Source organism: Coptis chinensis, chromosome 2, assembly GCF_015680905.1.
Source record: "Coptis chinensis isolate HL-2020 chromosome 2, ASM1568090v1, whole genome shotgun sequence".
Lineage (NCBI taxonomy): Eukaryota > Viridiplantae > Streptophyta > Magnoliopsida > Ranunculales > Ranunculaceae > Coptis > Coptis chinensis.
Genome location: NC_141457.1, coordinates 26,643,601 through 26,663,948, shown reverse-complemented (window position 1 = coordinate 26,663,948; position 20,348 = coordinate 26,643,601).

Below are 20,348 nucleotides of genomic sequence, written 5' to 3'. Positions count from 1 at the left end.
GTGCTTATCTTTGGGAGTGGGAATATTAAATTTTGCTCCAACATTTCAATAATATTTTCTAATCATTGAATTTCGAAATACTCCTTGGAGTTATTTGAGTATAGATGCTTTGTATCGTGTTGATCACTTGGTCCAACTGTGGAATATTGGGTTGAACTTTCCTTGTGAAGAGAGGAGATGCCATTTCTCTCTTGTGCTGGTTTAAGAACATGAAGCTTCCCAACATTCCCAACATGCTGCAACTTTGTCATTTCGGTTCTAATATCTCCACCATGTAAAGAGTGGTTGGCGAGGTGTGGTGATGATGGCTGCTGGTGCATAGTCTTTGAAACAGGATTTATGGTTGGCAAGGTGTGGTAATGATGGTGCATAGTCTTTGAAACAGGATTTATCTTGGTTTTGACTTCTCTGAATTCAAAACCTGAAATGTAGGTAGCATTTAACATATAGAAGTCTAATCTTCATTTTATTTACGGGATGAATATTTATACAAAAATAACTTCGTTGAACGGGTATAAAAATACGAAATAAACACGTTTAATTTGTAGTATGATTGAGCTGAAAATGGTGAGGATATTGTGGTCTTTTGAGTTTTGGTACAAGATGTTTGTAACGATCAAGAGAATCATTCAAGTTTAATAAAGTTTTCGAGTTTTACAATTCTATAGTGCGTGAGATGTACCGAAACTAATGGTGCACGCATTTTCTAGCCACACATTTGTGAGGGTAGAACTGGAACAAACCGGGTGAACAAGTTAATGCAACAAAAAAATAACATAAATTACTATATGTTACAATCGATAACATAGTTTGATGCAAATTATCGTTGTTGTGTCTTCTAGGGTGCACTTGTTTGCATTAATGAATGTAAGACATGTTTACAAAGAATACGAGGTTAATTGAGAATATAATCATATCTCTATCTGTAATCTTATTTCTCACTATATTGACAACAAGGTAATAACCAATTCCTTATTACTAATCCTCTATTACTAACAACACAATGTGTGTGAATATTTTGATTCCTCTAATAGTTGTTGTCAACCCAAAAACAAAAGTGAAAGAGTTGTTGTGGGTGCTAGATTCGTTCCAATAGGCTTACCAAAATTTGTCTAGAATCTAAATTTCCTTGGTTATTTTACTGATCCCTGGTTAGATTAAAATGACTTATGTTGTCACTTCCAACATATCTGTTACATTTTAATGCCACGAATGACATACAAGAAAAATATGTGTTTCATAGATATATATAATATATTATGGTATTAATAGTAGGATACTATAACCAAAACTGGTTGGATTAAAATCACTTATATTGTCACTTCCAGCATATTTGGCACATTTCGCCCCCATGAACGACATATAAGATCGATATGCCTTTAATAACTATATATTATGCATTATGTTACTAATAGTTACCTACTGTAAAGTTATACAATAACAAGTTATGGAAGTTGTATATTTTTTATAATTTGAGTCACTTCCAGCATATTTGGCACATTTCACTTCCATGAACGACATACAAGATCGATATGTCTTTAATGACTCTATATTATTCATTATGTTACTAATAGTTATATATTGTAAAGTTATGCAATAACAAGTTATGGAAATTGTAAATTTTTTATAATTTGAGTCATAGCCCTTGAATAAGTCACACATTTATGTTGTTTTTTATTGTATAATACCTTTGCTACCTTTAATATATTTATAGAGCAATATTTATAGTGTCAAACCACCACTTGAATTGAAATCGCTTGTCAGCTTGTGTATGCATCGTTTTATTAGCAATATGCTAATGAATCTTTACTCTGTTTAAATTGGTCCCTAGAATTAGAGTCCCCTTATAGATCTAAAAGATTGAGAGTGTAAGAACTAGTTCTACTCAACTACTTATGAGGTGGCAGCTCACCAAAATCTGTCTAGAATCCAAATTCCCTTGGTTCTTTTACTGATCCCTGGTTCGATTAAAATGACTTATGTTGTCACTTCCAACATATCTGTTATATTTTAGTGCCACAAACAACATACAAGAAAAATATGTGTTTAATGGATATATATAATACATTATGGTACTAATAGTAGCATACTATAACCAAAACTGGTTGGATTAAAATCACTTATTTTGTCACTTCCAGCATATTTGGCACATTTTGCCCCATGAACGACATACAAGATTGATATGTCTTTAATGACTATATATTATGCATTATGTTACTAATAGTTACATACTGTAAAGTTATGCAATAACAAGTTATGAAAGTTGTATATTTTTTATAATTTGAGTCACTTCTAGCATATTTGGCACATTTCACTTCCATGAACGACATACAAGATCGATATGTCTTTAATGACTCTATATTATTCATTATGTTACTAATAGTTACATACTGTAAAGTTATGCAATAACAAGTTATGGAAGTTGTAATTTTTTAATAATTTGAGTCATAGCCCTCGAAGAAGTCACACATTTATGTTATTTTTTATTGTATAATACCTTTGTTACCTTTAGTATATTTATAGAGCAATATTTATAATGTCAAACCACCACTTGAATTGAAATCGCTTGTCAGCTTGTGTATGCATCGTTTTATTAGCAATATACTAATGAGTCTTTACTCTGTTTAAATTGGTGCCTAGAATTAGAGTCCCCTTATAGATCTAAAAAATTGAGGGTGTAAGAACTAGTTCTACTCAACTACTTATGAGGTGGTAGCTCACCAACACTACTAAAAAAAGAACCTATTATGACGACTTTTTTTTTTTTTTTTTTTTTATCTTGACGGTATGGTTGAAGCCCATCAAGATATGTATTCTAGGAATATTTTAATGATGGTTGTTGTCACGTTGTGTCGTGTATGGCGCAGGCGTCAAGAAAATACGGTGATTTAATGACGGTTTTCCTAAAACAATCAAGATAGAAATATAATAAACCATCAGGAAAAAATCAGTAATGGGCCACAAAACAGTGAACAGTCAATATTTTCTAAATTGTGGCTCTAGTTTTGTAGTTTGGGTCTTTGGGACCCTTAAATCGGTTGTTTTGACTTTCGAGTCAAGCGTCAAGAGAGGTTTAGGGCTTTTAGTGAATAAATCACAAGAAAAGAAAAAAAAATAGAGAAAAAAAATATTTAGGCTAAAACCAAAGTTCTAACGCACTGAAAAGTGCAAGCAATCCCTACCCCAACCACCCCCCACCCAAATACACACACTTTCCAACCCCCGTCTCCACCTCCCATTCTTCTCAAACCAATTTCTTTGCACTGAAAAAATTGCACCTGTTGTTGTTGTTGTTGATGATGATGATAAAGAGGAAGGTGAGATTCTAGAAGAAGAAGAAGATAAGAAAGTGGAATCTGCTGCTGAATCTGGTGAATTAAGCCCAGAGAAGGAGTTAACGATAACGAACAATTGAATCCGGTATATTTCGTCCCCGTTTTATCGGGTGAATTGTTGGGAGAATTCGTTTTAAGTCATGGTTAGATTAAAAGGATGAAACTTGTTTTTATTTGTTTGTTGGATTAGTTATAATCGAAAAACAGTTATTATTTTTGTTGAAAATCTTGTTTCGAAGAAATGTGGGATTGCGTTGATGATGTTTGTCCATCTCTTGCAACAATTTTTTTATTCTTTGTAGAAGTAGGTTGGAGCCATTTGTAACTATGGGGGTGCTGTTTTGTGGGCATTAGGTGTTTGATTAATTGCTTTCATGGGGATTTTAGTAAGTAATCTGTTTGGTTTGCCATATATTGGGCTTCTAACTATTGTAAGAACAAACCAAATTAGCTCATTGGCCTTTAACTTGTTTGGCTGAACTGATTGCAAACACTTGGAAATATTTTAATGATTTAGTTGTAGTGTGGAATGATGCAGAGATGGTATACCTTTGTTGGAGTTTCTTGCATTCAACTGTCTTGCTAGCATATTACTGATATTAGTGAAGTTAACAAGTAGTTATGTTGTGGTCCGTCCTTATTGTTTATTGGGATCACTAATTTCTAGACTTTTGACACCTTTTACAGTCACATGATGCACATATGTTCTATTTCTCCCTTAGCCATAAGAAGCTAGGCAAGACTTTGAAAACTTCGATGCATGCAAGTTACAATTCTCCTTTGCAAGAATTGAATAAGTTAATGTCACCTCTATCTCATTCTCTTTGTCGTCCAATAGAGTCCATTCATAGTACCTTGTTTCTTTGGTCATTATATATTGTTGGTCTTACATAAGAAAAGGAGGTTCTGGTAAGTATAGATTGTATTAGTTTAAGAAGTTCTTGTAATCAATAAGGCTTCTAATTACTTAAGGCCGGTATGTATTTCTCTCTAATTTCTCTAACCCTATTGCACTTGCATTTACAATTAATCCGTTCATTATAATAGTTTATACTTTATACTTTATACAATGTGGACTGTAAACTGGTTTCTGTTTTCCTACTTTTGTAAATCAAATGAAATCCGGGGGTCATAATGGTAGTAGGCAAACTCGGATTGGATCTAAAAAGCAAGCAAAAGAAGCAATAAAAGAGGTACAATACTACTAATCATGTCTTGGTATAAAAGAGTGCAAGTGTGTATGCTTAAATAAAATTTTCTGACGCGTGTCGTAGCTTGTACTTATGTTTTTCACCTGAGAAGCATTTTATGCTCTCAACTTTTTATTGTGTGCATGTATTATGTACTTAGCTAACGGATCAATTATTAGAAGTTGGATAGTGTACTTTTTTCAGAAAGAAAATTCAGGAACAATACCAAGGACATGTTTGCCATTCTCTTCTCCTATTCATTTTTTTCTCAATTCAATTGCATGGAACTGTGATTTTGGTATACTTTTCAAGTTTTCCTGAAAATCATATCCCTTTGTCTCAAGTAGATTAGAAAATTGGTCACTCCTATATCATACATTGGAATTTTTTAACTATAAAATTATTGTTTTGCCTCTTTGTAGATCTTGAATATTGGACACCCCCATACTATTGAAAATGTTGGTTTTGGTTTTCTAGTCCATCTGTAGTAAGCTAGCTTTGAAGAATTGTGCACTAAATTTTTTGAAAAGCAAGAGGAAAAAGAAGGCTTAAAAAAGGATAAAGGTTTGTTTCTTCTTGGCAGTGATTTTTTGTTGTGACTTATCTGCCATTAGAACTAATTTGGACCATTTGGCTCATGTACTAGTTGGTCCACCTGTGATGTGTGCAGGCTCCTTTCTTTTTATGCACCATGTGAAGGAGAGAGAATCTTAACATCCCATGAGGCCACCCTGCCAATATTCATGGCATAGATATATAGGTAAATCTCTAAGTGTTCTTGTTAGTAGATCTTTCTTTTTAAGGGATTGTTTAATTTGTGTGCTTTGTGTGTCGATCATTTAGGTCATGATGAACATGTGAGTTGATTTTTATTTTTAACATTTGTATGATATATATATACATGCCTACAACTTTTATATATTTTTTATAAGTACTTGGGGTTGTATATGAAATCTTATGTATATGCTTGTTTTAGCAAAGAACTTCACATGACATAAAAGACGCTTTGAATATTTTGGTAGCTCGTTTAAATTGTATAATTTGTGTCAATAGGGATGAACTCGTAACTCCTCGGTAAAATGGAGAGATTGTACTACAAATATCACTTTAAATCTATTAGGTTCAGTGTCTCCGTTTTTTAGATAAATGACAACACTAGAATGTTTGGGAAGGAGAAGGTACATTGATATGCTTAGGGACGGGGCTATCTGAAAAAAACTATGTAGCAGTACAAGAAAATATGCACTCTGATATGGTTAAAACTTCAAATTATCTGTGCTCACCTTTGCTACTTTTTTTGACGTAGTATGGTGATTATTATATCTAACTACGAATGCTTCCTCTATGGGATTTTCTGTTCAAGCATCATTTTGTTAGTATTTTTTTAGTTTAATTATCAAACAAACTAAAATATTATTCTTCACTTCTCAGGTTATAATTCAAAGCATTCGATGGACATGGAAACAGTTGGTATACACCAGACACCAGCTTGGTAGTTCGCTTAAGTTGATTGTTTGAGATGGATCGGTTCATCGGTTGACTAGAATTTTCTGTTAGAGATAGGTTATGTAAATTAGATTATGAGATTGACTTGTTTTGGTTAATCAAGTGTTATTTGTCAATTAATTAATGTGTATTAGATCATTGAAAATCATGTAATTGAAAATATTTATGGAAAAGAGTTTCTTCTTAAGATGTTATGGTGTGGTTTGAGTTTTAGGGAAGGAGCATAAAGGTGGAATATTGTCGAGTAGTATGGGAATTGCAATATTTTATTATTATTTTTTTTTTGAAAAATTAGAAACGTGTTATTACGTTTGTAATATAAATGTCATGAAGTGTTATGACGTTTGTCATACAAATGTCATTAAGCAAATTATATCTTGACGCTTTTCTCATCATTAAATCTTGACAGATTTATTTAGAAAAACTGTCATAAACAAAGTCCCTTTATGACCTTTCGAACTAAATTTAGACATAAAAAGGGATTTTTCTTGACACTTCTACTGAAACTGTCATGGATTTTATGACGGTTTTGGTAGACTTTTTATGACACCCCCAGTAATGACGGCTAACTTTTCAATCAGAAAGTGTCATTATATGTATTTCATGACAGCTTTTAGCTGTCATTAAATGTCCTTTTTTTAGTAGTGCAAAATCTGTCTAGAATCCAAATTCCCTTAGTTCTTCTACTGATTCCTAGTTCGATTAAAATGACTTATGTTGTCACTTCCAACATATCGGTTACATTTTAGTGCCACAAACGACATACAAGAAAAATATGTGTTTAATGGATATATATAATACATTATGGTACTAATTGTAGCATACTATAACCAAAACTGGTTGGATTAAAATCATTTATGTTGTCACTTCCAGCATATTTGTCACATTTCCCCCCAATGAACGACATACAAGATCCATATGTCTTTAATGACTCTATATTATGCATTATGCTACTAATAGTTACATACTGTAAAGTTATACAATAGATGGGAGAACCCATCCCAACCCAAAAAATCGCCAACTTTCCATCTCCAAAAATCAAAACCCTTAATTCGTACAGCAAACTCAAACACTCTCTCACCAACACTCTCATTCCAAATAACCAGTGACTACTCTCCCTCTCATTCTATAACATTCTCTTTTCCTATCATCAATAATTGGTACAGATTTCTTATTCCTTACACATTTCGGTTTAATGTTAAATTGATTATGTGCTTATGAGGCAAAATTGAGTTATACATTAACATTTTAGGGTATTAGTCAGTTTGAACCCCATTAGGAAATCTAAATGTAACTTAATGTAAAATTTGATTTATGCATTATTTTCTTATTTTTTACTCATTTTTTATTTGCATTGGTTTTTATAGTATGTGGAGTTTGAATTCTAAACTGCAGTTTTTTGTTTTGTAATTATTGTTTTGATGGGTTGTGGTTTTTTTGTAATTGAAGTTACTTTTCTATATTGTATAACTTATGGAAGAGGCAGGGGATGTAGAAATGGGGAATATGGACACTGATTCTACTACAGAAATGTATGAGGAGAATGCCAGTGAAAGTGAAGATGCAGATATTGGTGATGATGGCAATGAAGGTGAAGTTGGAGGTGATGGTGGCAATGATGGGGGAGACGTGAATGGTGGAGATGGTGAGTACCAGCAATGCCAGTATGGCAGTGGCCCAACGGACTCGTCCCTTATGTATAACTATTTTGCGTACGTGGCTCATAATGTTTGGAATGGGAATGTAATTTCGAATATATGTACTTATTTATTTAGTATTATTTATGATTACTTAACTTCGTGTACAATTTAATTTTGTGCGTTTTATTGTTTTAGGATCGTGGTCCACTGAAGTGTATTCAACACAATAATAAGTTGAATCAATGGAGCATCATGGAAGAATGCAAAAGTTTTAGATCTAAGCTAAAAAAGACAGACTTGTATGACTTGGTGATTGGTGTAGACCAGCACCCTTTGGATTTCGTGCTTATCTCAGCGTTCGTTGAGAGGTGGCATCAAAAGACTAATACTTTCTACATGCCATTTGGAGAGCTGACCATCACCTTGGATGATGTGTCCCAGATCCTGGGTGTGCCCATTACTGGGAAAAGTGTTTATGGAAGTACCAATAAGGACTTGAAGAAAATGGAGGCGGAGCAACTGCTCCATGAAGTTCTTGGAATATCGTTGGTTGCGGTGAAAGAAGAGTTGGAAAATTTTAGGTCTATGAGTGTGAGGTTGGAGTTTATTAGGAACCAAAAGGGGGGGAGACTATTAGGAAGGGGTCGAGTAGAGAAGAAATCCAATGTGCAGTAAAGGGATATCTATTTTATTTTTTTGGTTGCACCCTCTTCTGCGACAAGATGGGACATGCAATTCCCATTATTTATTTGAGGTTGCTTAGGATATGGAAGGAGATTAAAGAGTATGCTCGGGGTGCTGCTATACTTGCATATCTCTATTATCAACTGGGGATTGCAACATGTGCTGATGTGAAATCGATTTTAGGCTTTATTTTTATTTTTTATTTTAGTCTCTTTAATTATTGATGCCTTAGTATAGTAAATACCTCTAGTAAATATTGTTTTTTTTTTAAAATATATATAACTGTAGGTATGGATCTATGATCATTTCCCTAGGTTTAGGCCCCACTATAACCTAAGGTATAGCTTTGACTTGCCGTGTGTGAAGAGGGACTCAAAATCCGGCCAGTGTGCAGTATGAGGACCCGGCAGTGCCTTTGTAGTGGATTCGAATGATGTTGGATAGGATGGAGCCAGATGAGGTAAGCATTGGGCTTTTTTTATAGCTTCGTTTAATCTCTTTTGGGGACGAAAGTTTTATTTTCTTAATTTATTTTGAAGGTTTATTGGGATCCGTATGCCGATGTTAGAGAGTGGCGCCCGATAGATGAGATAGTGTTTTATGAAGGTTGTATATGCTTCATGGATATAAATGAGCATTACAACATTAGTAGAGTAATGCGCCAGGTTGGTTATGTGCAAAGTGTACCGAAGCACCCACCAAGACCCAACAACACCATGGTTACTGTTTCCGGCCGTGGGTATAAGGTTCAATACTCTACTGCGATGGGGTGTTGGGATTCGTGGAACAATCATGTGTTAAGCTTTCCCCATCGAGGACATAAAGTAAAGTATCCATCAGAGTGCGACAATGAGTATTTTGTGTGGTATCCCTTCGTAACCCACCTTGTAGTGATGAACCTTGAGCATTTGGAACCATTCAACATTGAGGATCCGACCTACGAGTTGGTGAGTTTTCTTTATGGGGAGCCTTTCTTTACTTATTCTTCATTATTTAATCAGTTTGCATTATTTATTTGTTTTTCCTCTTTACTTAATAGCCTTTTTAATTATTTTGCAGTATGACGTTTTGGAAGAAACAGGGCGTATTATTCAACGTGGTATTGATGCTTGTGCTGATGCAATTCCTGCGGATGTTTTGAGATATTTTCGAAGGGCGTATCAGATGACACAGACAAAGTTTATTCCTGCTGGAGATTGCGGTGATGTTTGATGATGAAGCGTAAAATTGTCTAGTTACGTTGGTCTTGTTTCTCATTTGTTAAGAGTCTTTTGCTTGTCTGTGCGCTATCTAAGACTGCTTCTCTACAACTACCAAACTTGTTTATTTGCACTGTGTGTATTTGGGTTTTGTGTATTTAAATGCCATTATAAAGAAGAGGAGCTTATAAAGAAAGTGATTTATATATTGATTGATCAGTGTTTATCTTGTTTGTTCAAATTGAAACATTAATAGAACAGAAAAAACAGAAGAAGAACAACAAATTTCTACCAACATTAACAAGACCACTTTTCACATTCGGAACTGTACTGCCGAACAGACGCTGCTATATGTAAGTCACCAACAGTGTCATACTCCAATTTCTTATTTGGATCTGTTCTACTCTGTAGTGCCGAACAGAAGCATTTCAACATATGTCATCAACAGTGGCATCCTCCAACAATAAGCCTTCACACTTCCTTTCAAAGCATTCTGGCCTTCATTTGCCTTGCGCAAATTTTGAAGTCCCTTATTATTTTGGCGTCTTGACACAAAACAATCACACAGCTTATGAGGATAATTGGCACAGCCCAAGACAAAATGTGTAAATTACAGATGAATGACAAATTATCGATATGTCTTAGACATGTCATTCCCCAAGTCTATATACTGCCGAATAGAAGCTTTTTGTTGTACAAGGCCCAGACAAATTATGTAGAATATGTTGTAGGTATATGCTACTTTTTGTAGCATCACTAGATTATGACAGAGATTATGTAATATTGGACATTTTTTATGCTCCTCATTGACATACTAGATTTTGGTGCACGTGAGCAGTGGCAACATTCCTTTTTCTTGCATTTAACAATGATGATACTTTTCTATACTTTTAGAGCATTAGAAAACCAATTAGTTGTTTGTCGCACCCCTGGATATGTTCCAAGTCTATCCCACATACAAAACCACTTACATCACACAACTCACATAAAGGACGCAAAGTACATATTCAAGCATCCAAAAAACAAACTGTAAACTTCCAAATCTTAATGACCTACTTTACAGGTCCCTTACATATAACATATATATCTTTGTTCTAGTTACTCTGAGAACTCGTCCTGCTTCTTGTACATCTTCTACACCCTGGTTCAACTTCTTTTCGTTATTGTTTTGGGTCTCTAAATTAACCTCTTTGTGGTCTCTACACTATCGGATAATTAGATCCATTGATAAGAAGACTGGAGAATAATAGAGCAATGACCATTCCTAAGTTTCACTGCAAAAAAGACATAATAGAAATTCAACAGTTTCAACTAAAGGTCATTCTCGTTACTAATATAAATTTATCAAATGGACAGGACATCACAACTCCAATAAATTGATAAAGTGTCTAAGCTAATTATTGCAAGTTGAGTCCAAGTAAACTGTTAGTAGTTAATCTTACTTATTGATTTTGTTTACAATCATTATCTCACTATTTTTATTGCTCTACCGATCACTAGTCTGCAATGTTTTGCAAGATATTAATTTTTTAACATGAACTAAGTAAAATACTTTACTCCAGGTAACTAAGTGAAGTTATAACCATGGAAATTCCTGCTTCTGAAGAGTCTTGAGCTAGACCTAATGCCCTAGTAGGTCTACAGTTTAGCGAATCAACATTTAGAAGAACATATGAAATGTGCGTGTTTCGAATCAATAGTAAAAGCTCACCTACACTTGATGCAAAGACAATAGTGTTAAGGTATTACAAATCTAAATGCTACATTCTATTGACTTGTTCAATAACCCTAGAAACCTAATACAAATATATACATACCCCAAATATATGCCCTGCAGTTGATTACAATACCTTTACAGAATGACCTAAATATCCTTATTATCGTAACAAAGGTCATGAAGTAAAGATGCAAGCAATAAGCATTTCAAGTTTTTCTAATTCCATAGAGATGGAGGTAATCAATACAATGCTATGATGCAAAGAACACTCATGCAAGCAATTAAATTACGTTGAGAGCGGTACATGAGAAAGGCTTAGTCAAATGCAGTGTTAAGAGATCTGACCTCTTATTTTCTTATAGTTAACTAAACTGTAAGAAATCTGAGCAACATAGCAAGCTCCAACAGCTTGTTTAAGAAGTGTGAATGCAGTAAATGTAATTTTTTTTGTTATTTTTTGTTATGAAAAGGTTAGGGGTTCAGGGTAACCCAAACCTGCATTCAATGAGTTGTATCCCAAGACAGTCTTTTTCCACAATACACTGTAGGCTTTCATTCAGTGGAGGAGAGTAGAGTACAAAATTGCATCCCCAGGCATACTCAAATACATTACAAATTGAAAAAGAGATCAACGATATGGAAGGTAATATTTATAAGCAATATTGAGTATTTGATAGTTTAGTAAGCATGACAATAGAGCATTAAAACTTATTGTTTTTAATACCCATTTTCTACCAATGTAGAATCACTTGCCTTTAGTTCGAGCTATACCAAGCAAAAGCCCTGAGCTAGCATTGTTCCCAAAACACTAACCTCCAATGTCATCATTTTACCTTTTAAGTCTGTTTGAAATCCTAGCTACTCTAGTAAGTTAGCCACATATCCCAAATGATGGGTATGAGATACTAGGAACTGCCCAAGGATTAAAAAAAAGAAGAAAAAAGGTAACTTAAGTTAAATGTACATCAAAATCAAGAAATTTAGATACAATTCAAACAAATGGGGATATTATATCCAACCATAATTGGGTCAACCATCTCAGGTCTGTCTCAATTGCTCTGTCTCCCACATTCTTTTCTTTCTCTCAAAAGAGACAACTCACTAACAAGACAAGTAAACAAACCTAATCTCACATTCACAAACTTGAGACGTGGCTATATGCAATGAAACACATCCCGTGCACCTAGTATAAAATGTTTGGTGCGAGAGTGGTATTGTATCCTGACATAGATATAACACCATGACATAACCGATGTGTACCAGTCCGGTCAACATATGGGGATTGGATCAGCTGTAGCAATGAAATCACATAACATGGAACAATCTATTTATTTTCCATGACTCTTAAGCCTAAGCAATTTATGCGTTATTTATATAGAAAAATTTATCAGGGTCCCCTTTGGGGCATACTGGTTATGGAACGCACCTGTGGTGACTCGATGACGCGAGTCCTCCGAACAAGCCAAGTTGCCACCCACAACACAAAAGATAACACAAGTGCGATAGCTTTGTAACAAAACTAAACACCACTGCTTCATCGTGTGATGCCATTTACACAAGTTAATATATGTAACAAACTTAAAGAAACTACAAATTGTCCAAAATACATGATGAACAACAACAAAATTATACATGACCAGAATATTTAATATAGTCGTACTCTAATTACGAGAAGTATGGTCGAACACAAAATGAACACCTAAGTGTAAACACACTAAGCAAACATAGATGACCAAGTGAAGTAGTCCTAGTCTGCATCGGACTCGTCCTGCATATATATATATATATATATATATATATATATATATATATATATATATATATATATATAATTACTGGCTAAATATTGTAGATATTTTTGGTAGTACCCTATGCGGGTTGCATATTTTTTTTGGGCTGTGTTGCTATGTATACTTTGGACAAATCTATCTAGTTTTCATGGAATTTAAACCTTTGTACCATATATGTAGAATGTATATGACATGATTTGGTCAGATGGTGAATTTTAACCAACTTAAATACCCGTCACATTTTAATATACATTTTCTTTACCATGGGTTGCAAGTGAATAAGTATTTGGTTATACTATCTTGAGGCCTCGTTCTTGTGAGTGAATAGGTCTGTTCCAGTACCAATGCTCCAAAGTGGGGATGTGACATTCCCCCCCTCCTGCACCATTACCATGTAACTTATTTAAATTCCTGATGACGTTCGAGCACCACTTGGACTTCACTATTCACCAACATCACAATATGTATAACATTGTGTTTAGACTAAAAAATACGTCCAATTTACTCAAGAAACAAGACTTTTTTTTCGCTCTATTTTTTTTAGAGTTTATGCAGAAATTGAAACACCCCTATAATTTCAAACGAAATAAAATCATTGTGAAGTAAACACCCTTAAACCAACCAAAATTATAACAGTATGAAGATACTAATTTCAAACAAATAAGATAAAAATAAAGTATCTTCAAACCAAGCAAAAACGGAACAGTATCGATATATTAAATTCACATCAATAACTAACAAAATATAAAACATCCTCATAAAACATACCTTTGAAGCAAGAAAAATCAAAGCAGAATCAATGCAAGCAACAGAAACGAAAAACCATAAATTAAGAGAGATGAAAAACAATTGGTTAACAATTAAGGGAGAGATGAGTGAAGTATTCTACTTACCCTAGCTAGTTTAGAATATCGCACAGCAGCAGTGAGAAAAGAGTGTGTACTAGCCAGTGAGGTATTGAGGGAAAGAGGAGAGAAAGGGATGTTTTGTTTCCTCATATGAGCGGGGTTTTTGAGGTTTCCAAAAGGATCCAAAATAATGATAGAGCGGGATTTTTGCTTTCCAAATTTCGCCAAATTTTCGGGTTGCTTTGGTTTCCCTCTTTCGCAAAATTTTGAAATTTGTATTGACAGTATGACCCTATGAAATTTGAGTATTTAACTAAATTGATTTTGTCAACCTTACTCAATTTGGGTCAAAGTCAAAACTGGTTTTTTGACTAGATCAGGTTAGACCACTAGTTCAAATAAAACCAGAGCGGTTCTTTCTTAAGTACTTTTTTAAGTAAAAATCCTGCGCCATTAGTTTTGGTACAGTTCGCACACTGTAGATTTAGCAATATGATTATAACCTGTAATTATAATTAAGGCAACTAAAGGAAGTATTTGGTTGAATCAACACGGCCGAGTTAATTGAAAACTCCCAAGTTAAACACATTTTTTAACATTCGAACAACCGAGTTGACCGGTTCATATATAACTTGAATCGGGCAGTTCAAACTAGGGGTGATAATTTGGCCCTAACGACCCTAACCCGGCCCTGACCGACCCGACCCTAAGCCTTAGAAAGCCCTTACAACTAAAGCCCTTACAGAGTTTAGGGCAGGGCCGACCCGGCCCTAATGCCTTCGGGTCAGGGCTAAGGTTCTGAAACATAGGCCCGACCCTAACTAATTAGCCCTAACCAAGCCCTAGTTATAATTTCACTATAAAATACATAACTAAAACTATCCAACTCCTTGTTACATATTTTCAATTAAAATAACACTGTCCTTTGTAATTTATCACTTACCGTATAGGTACTTCTAATAACTTGTCTTATATCATAAAAACTTGTAAACCTAATTGTTTCTATCTTACAACTCATGTACACCTCACAACTCCCCGTCTAACCTAGTCGCCAAGAACAATAATGAGCACTGGGCACTAGCCTAATGAAAAATAGGTTGACGTCAGTAAAAACTCATTCCATACTCATATTTGTTTTTGTGTTCTTCAATGTTAAATGTAATTTTGGTGAGATTTGAGTATAAGAAAGAACGGATTTATGTCAGTGAAAGCTCATTCCAAAATGTGTCTTGTGCATTTTAACTGTAATTTTAAAATATAAATATGAGTCTCTATGTACTTCAGTTTATTAGATTGTGGATATGCATTTTAAATTGTTGGACTTATCAAGAATTATTACTAGATTGGTTGCTATTCAAATTTCAAAGTGGTGGGACTTTGAGTTTGCAAATCTTTGAATTTTTTTTGTAATATAAATGAGTTTTAAAACTGATGCAGATGAAAAATATATATATATATATATATATATATATATATATATATATATATATATATATATATATATAGGCCCCGCCCTAAACTGTTAAAGAGGGCTTAGGGTAGGGTCGTGGCTTGAAATTTAGACTTATGACCCGGCCCTATGGGGACTTAAGGGCAATGGCTGGTCTGCCCCCTAATGACTGAAAGGCTTTAAATGTTTAGGGCCTGGCTAGCCCGACCCAGCCCATTGCCCACCCCTAGTTCAAACCATAGTACAAAATATCAGGATATGAGTGTTTATCGATACTCAATTTCTTGATATGTATCGTGGATATATCCCCATCTTTGGGGACATTTTACATTGTTTGATATGCAAATATCATAGATATATCTAAAAGGCTATATCGACAAATATTGTGGATATCTTTTGATATATCATGATATATCATTTATATTTATTTGAAATATGATGGTAAATATTAAATAAGATTGTTATCTAAACTAAATATCCCAAAATATCACAATATATTCTAAAATATCATAAATATCATCGAAATATCACTGATATTTACAGTTATATATATCTATAAACTTATCGCGATATTTATATATCTTTTGCTGAAATGAGATATTTATCATGATATTTTGTACTATGGTTCAAACTGTCAAAAAACTCGTCCAACCCGGTTCAATAGAAAAAGTCAACTTGGGGAGTTTCGAATCCCGATCAAATAGGGGGAGTTTCGAACACCTTGCTTTGTTTTCACTATTAACACCTAATCTCATTAATTACATGCAAGGTGTCACTTTTGCACTAATTATTTGCACCCAATGTTATCTAGCCCGTCATTATATAGCCCGTCATAAAAGTTAACAAAAAATGTCATAAAGTTGATGACAGTTCTGGAGAAGCTGACATCAAAGCTCGAACTTAATATGACAAAAATTCATTTATAAACGTCATAACTAGATCCTTTTGCATGACATGTTTTACTTAACCGTCATAGTTTATTAGAAAAAGTGTCAAGAACTAAACCTTCATTTATGACTATTTTTATTTAAGGGTCACCATGAGAAACAAAAGCGTCAAGAAATTAACACTAAAAACGGTCAAGAATTGGTATGCCACACGACACTTCTTTAGAAACCGTCATAACTCTTTTTTTTTCCTGTAAATCTGAAAATTATTGTAAATTTGAAATTCATTTAAACCAATGCATTCCGACACCACCAATACATTCAGACACTTGACAACTGGAATCCTTTACGGAAATAATAATCATATTTTTATTACCAACATAAATCATTCCAAGAACTTGTTCATATTACATGATTTATTCACGGAGAAAAAAATTAAATAACTCAAGCACTTGATTCAAAATCAAGTCTCATAATCCAACAACAATGCAATTTACATAACCCATCCAACAAATTGCTAATCAACCGATCCATCTCAAACAAACTTAATTGAGCTACCGTGTTATCTCACTTATAACCTAAAAACCAATATGAAGAAAAATGTGTTAGTTTGTTTAATAAGTAAACTAAAAATATAATCATATAATGACTTATACACAGTATTAAAAAAATACACAAATAATGTGTTAGCACACTAAGTCAATAACTACTAAACGAAAGAAATACAATCAACTATGACAGATAATCATATTGGTTAAGCCCCAAATAACATACACCACTGTAGGATATATTTGATCTGTATATATATCTACCACAAGTACACAAATAACTCTTTAGCTAATAGGCAAAGGAAAGGACATAAGAAATTAGACCTAAATTCGAAATGTATGGTGGAAAATCTTCAGACTAAAGCTTCATATACAACCCCCAAAAACCTATCAAACATAAAAGATATATGGTGCACATACCTATGCCGAGATAAATTTTTCGATGTACTTGACGAATTTCAATAAGGTCCGCGCTTGTATATGTTCTAGTGTTAGCCAACTCCATGCACTCTGGATATTAAAGCTCTTCATACCCTCAGATAATTGTTCTTAAACAAAAGAGCTTTTCTAATTTTTTGGCTACACCAAAAAACCTACTTCCACCATTATTTATCAAGATTCCAATAATGTGTGTGCCCTAGTTACTAACCCAACAACAGTACTTGAAGCAATCTTCATTGGATCAAAATTTTATGGCAATATAACCCACATCAAAATTCTATGGCGGAGGAGAAACTTACACAAATGATGTTCCTTGGACATGGATAACTCAAGACCTGACACCGCAGAGAAAACTGTATAGAGTAGAGGAGTTCAGTTGGTTAGAAACTTAAGGAAACCCAGACATTCAAAAGCTTTTGCATCCATGAGAATAATATCATACCAGAGATTGTAGGGGTGAGCACTCCATCACCAATCACAATACATGTCCCAAGCAAAACCAAAATTAGCAATGCAGTTTGTAAGCTCTTGAAATCCCCAACAGAAAAATGGAACTGCTCATAATAGAATCATGAGAAATGTAGTGACCAGCATGCCAATAATAACAGCTTCAGTACCTGCAGCACAAGATAAGAAGTTAAATTTACAATATTATGAGCTTAAAACACATCAAGAAGTAAGAAAAACAAGATAATTTGAAAAACAGAAATATAAAAATATGTTATACATTTATAAGAATTTGGAGTGAGGAATCCGAATTCTTCTGATGCCCACAAAACCCATTCTTCACCAAGACGAGAAAGATGAACATCACCTATGGAATCGGTAGACAAGATCTCCAAGACAAAATCCCGATCCGAAACTGCATCAATGCTATATAGCATCATGAAAACAAAAGTAATCAACTTTGGACACCGGATAACAAAATGCATTGATTTGTTAATTTATTGTCTTTTAATATGACAATGACCCTTCACACTCTGTAGTTTTTTCCCTTTTCATTAATGTAATCTTTTATCACTGATTTGCTCTTGTGGATTCAACTGATAGAAGCAGCAATATATTGCAAGAAGAAAAACTATGTGAGCATATACCTGTTCCTCATTGGGGCGGTAAATCCTAGAGCATTGGAGGTCATAAATCTATCAATGGGAAGGCCAGTACCCGCTAGAACACATGCACCTAGAGGGCAAAAGTTCAAGCGTCCTCTGCAATTCGTAAGGCATCCAGCATCACACTCAAGCTACAAAACATTTATATTGCTAAAGTTAACTTCGTGGAACCTAAATGAACGAAAAGACAACATTTGACTCACACCAAAACATGGTAAACTACCCAACATTTTCCAAGCATTTTCAAAACTGAATGTTGTAGGAAAAGGGCGAGATGATCCGAATGCAAGATCCATGCATTCATTTTCTTGTTAACTTTAGCAATGAGAAACACTCTCATCGACTAGGATGCACGACATTGTGGTGAGGCAAGCATTTGAAGCTATTGATTAAATTATTTACTACACTAGCGTTCTAGCTAAGCTATGTGGATTAGTTCCTTGTAAGCATTTCAAGTCTCAAGCAAACAAAATAATTGTTAATTGATAAAGACAATGATAAAGTCAACTGGTACCTTAAAAAGAATACAACAAACAAGGTACTTGAATCAAGATTTTGGTTTCAACTAGCGATGTATAGCTATCTTTTTTGCTCCTGTCCTGAACGTACAAGTGGACCCATTTCACATTTTGTTTCAAAACAAGTGGAAAAGATGCTAAACTCATTTGTGAAGAGAGTCTGAATGTTCTCCAGTCTGACTGTTGTACCATGGTTGATAAGTATAAAATGAATAATTTACCTACGAAATGAACTATGAATTCACAACGTAAGTAAACTATAACTGAACTTTTACGAGTCTATTATCAAAGTTTCTACTCTCGATGCGAATTGCACTAAGTGGAGTAGGAAGTTCGTTCCACTCCTAGTTCTCTAGCACGGATTGTTCTCTAAGTCTAAGAAATCAGTCTTAAGTCAATGAGAGCTTTACGAAATATTAAACTACGATACTTAATTAAGATGATTACTAGAAATTAACTACAAATGCTATGGAAATACTATTGTTTGACTCTAGATAAAGGAATTAGAGGGGAATTGAATCCACCTCGAATCCAACTTAATGACCTAGTACAGATTGTGGTATCTCGATTCTTACGTTTTCACGGCAAGAATTCCGAGTCTAATCCCTAGTGTTCATGGCATTTCTACCAAGTACTAACTAGCATGTGAGGTCGCCCACCCATTCTTCATGGCTAAAACGCGACCTTCTAGAGTGGAATAGATGCTACAACGCGTTTCTATACTAAACAACTAAGGTTTCATCAAGGCTTCATCAACCCCTCTAATGGAGGTTTAGCCTTGAATCATCAATCTAACATTTCCCATTGAATCTAAACTAAACATAATGTAAGAAATTTAGATTTACTTAATTTGAACAATAATGAATCTAATTTAATGGCTGGAATGAACTAGGAACAAGAATTGAAATTAGATCTAGAATGGAATTGACAAAATTCAAACTTGATAAAAATACTACTTTATTTATCTAATCAATCAAGAACAATGATTCAGAGATTTAATCTAAAACAAGAATTTAAATGGAGCTAAAACTTAATTTAATTAAATAAACTAGATCTAGAATTCTATATATTAATTTAGGTCTAACTAGCTACCATTAACAAAGAGTTAAGCTTTTGTTTTTATACATCCAGATCCAAAATTCGTGCATGGGCTTGGAGCCATGTTTTGGGCCAGAGAATCGGCCCAAAACCCAATTCTTTCAGTCCAAAAAGGCCTCTTCAGCTGCAGTTGGCTTCCACAGACTTTTCGTCCACTTCTGCTCCTCTGATTGGGTCAAGGCTTGGACCATTGCAAAGCTCTTTCCGAGCCGGTCGTTTTGACATAAGGTAGGCCTCAATCCGAGGTCTGAGTCCAAAGATATGGCATTCGGAAGTTCTGCTGACTTTTGCTCCTTTATCTCGCTAAAGCCACACATTTCTACGCATAATGGACTTTGAAGCCCTGAAATGCATAAAACACGTAATCAGTATTAACTCTTACTTA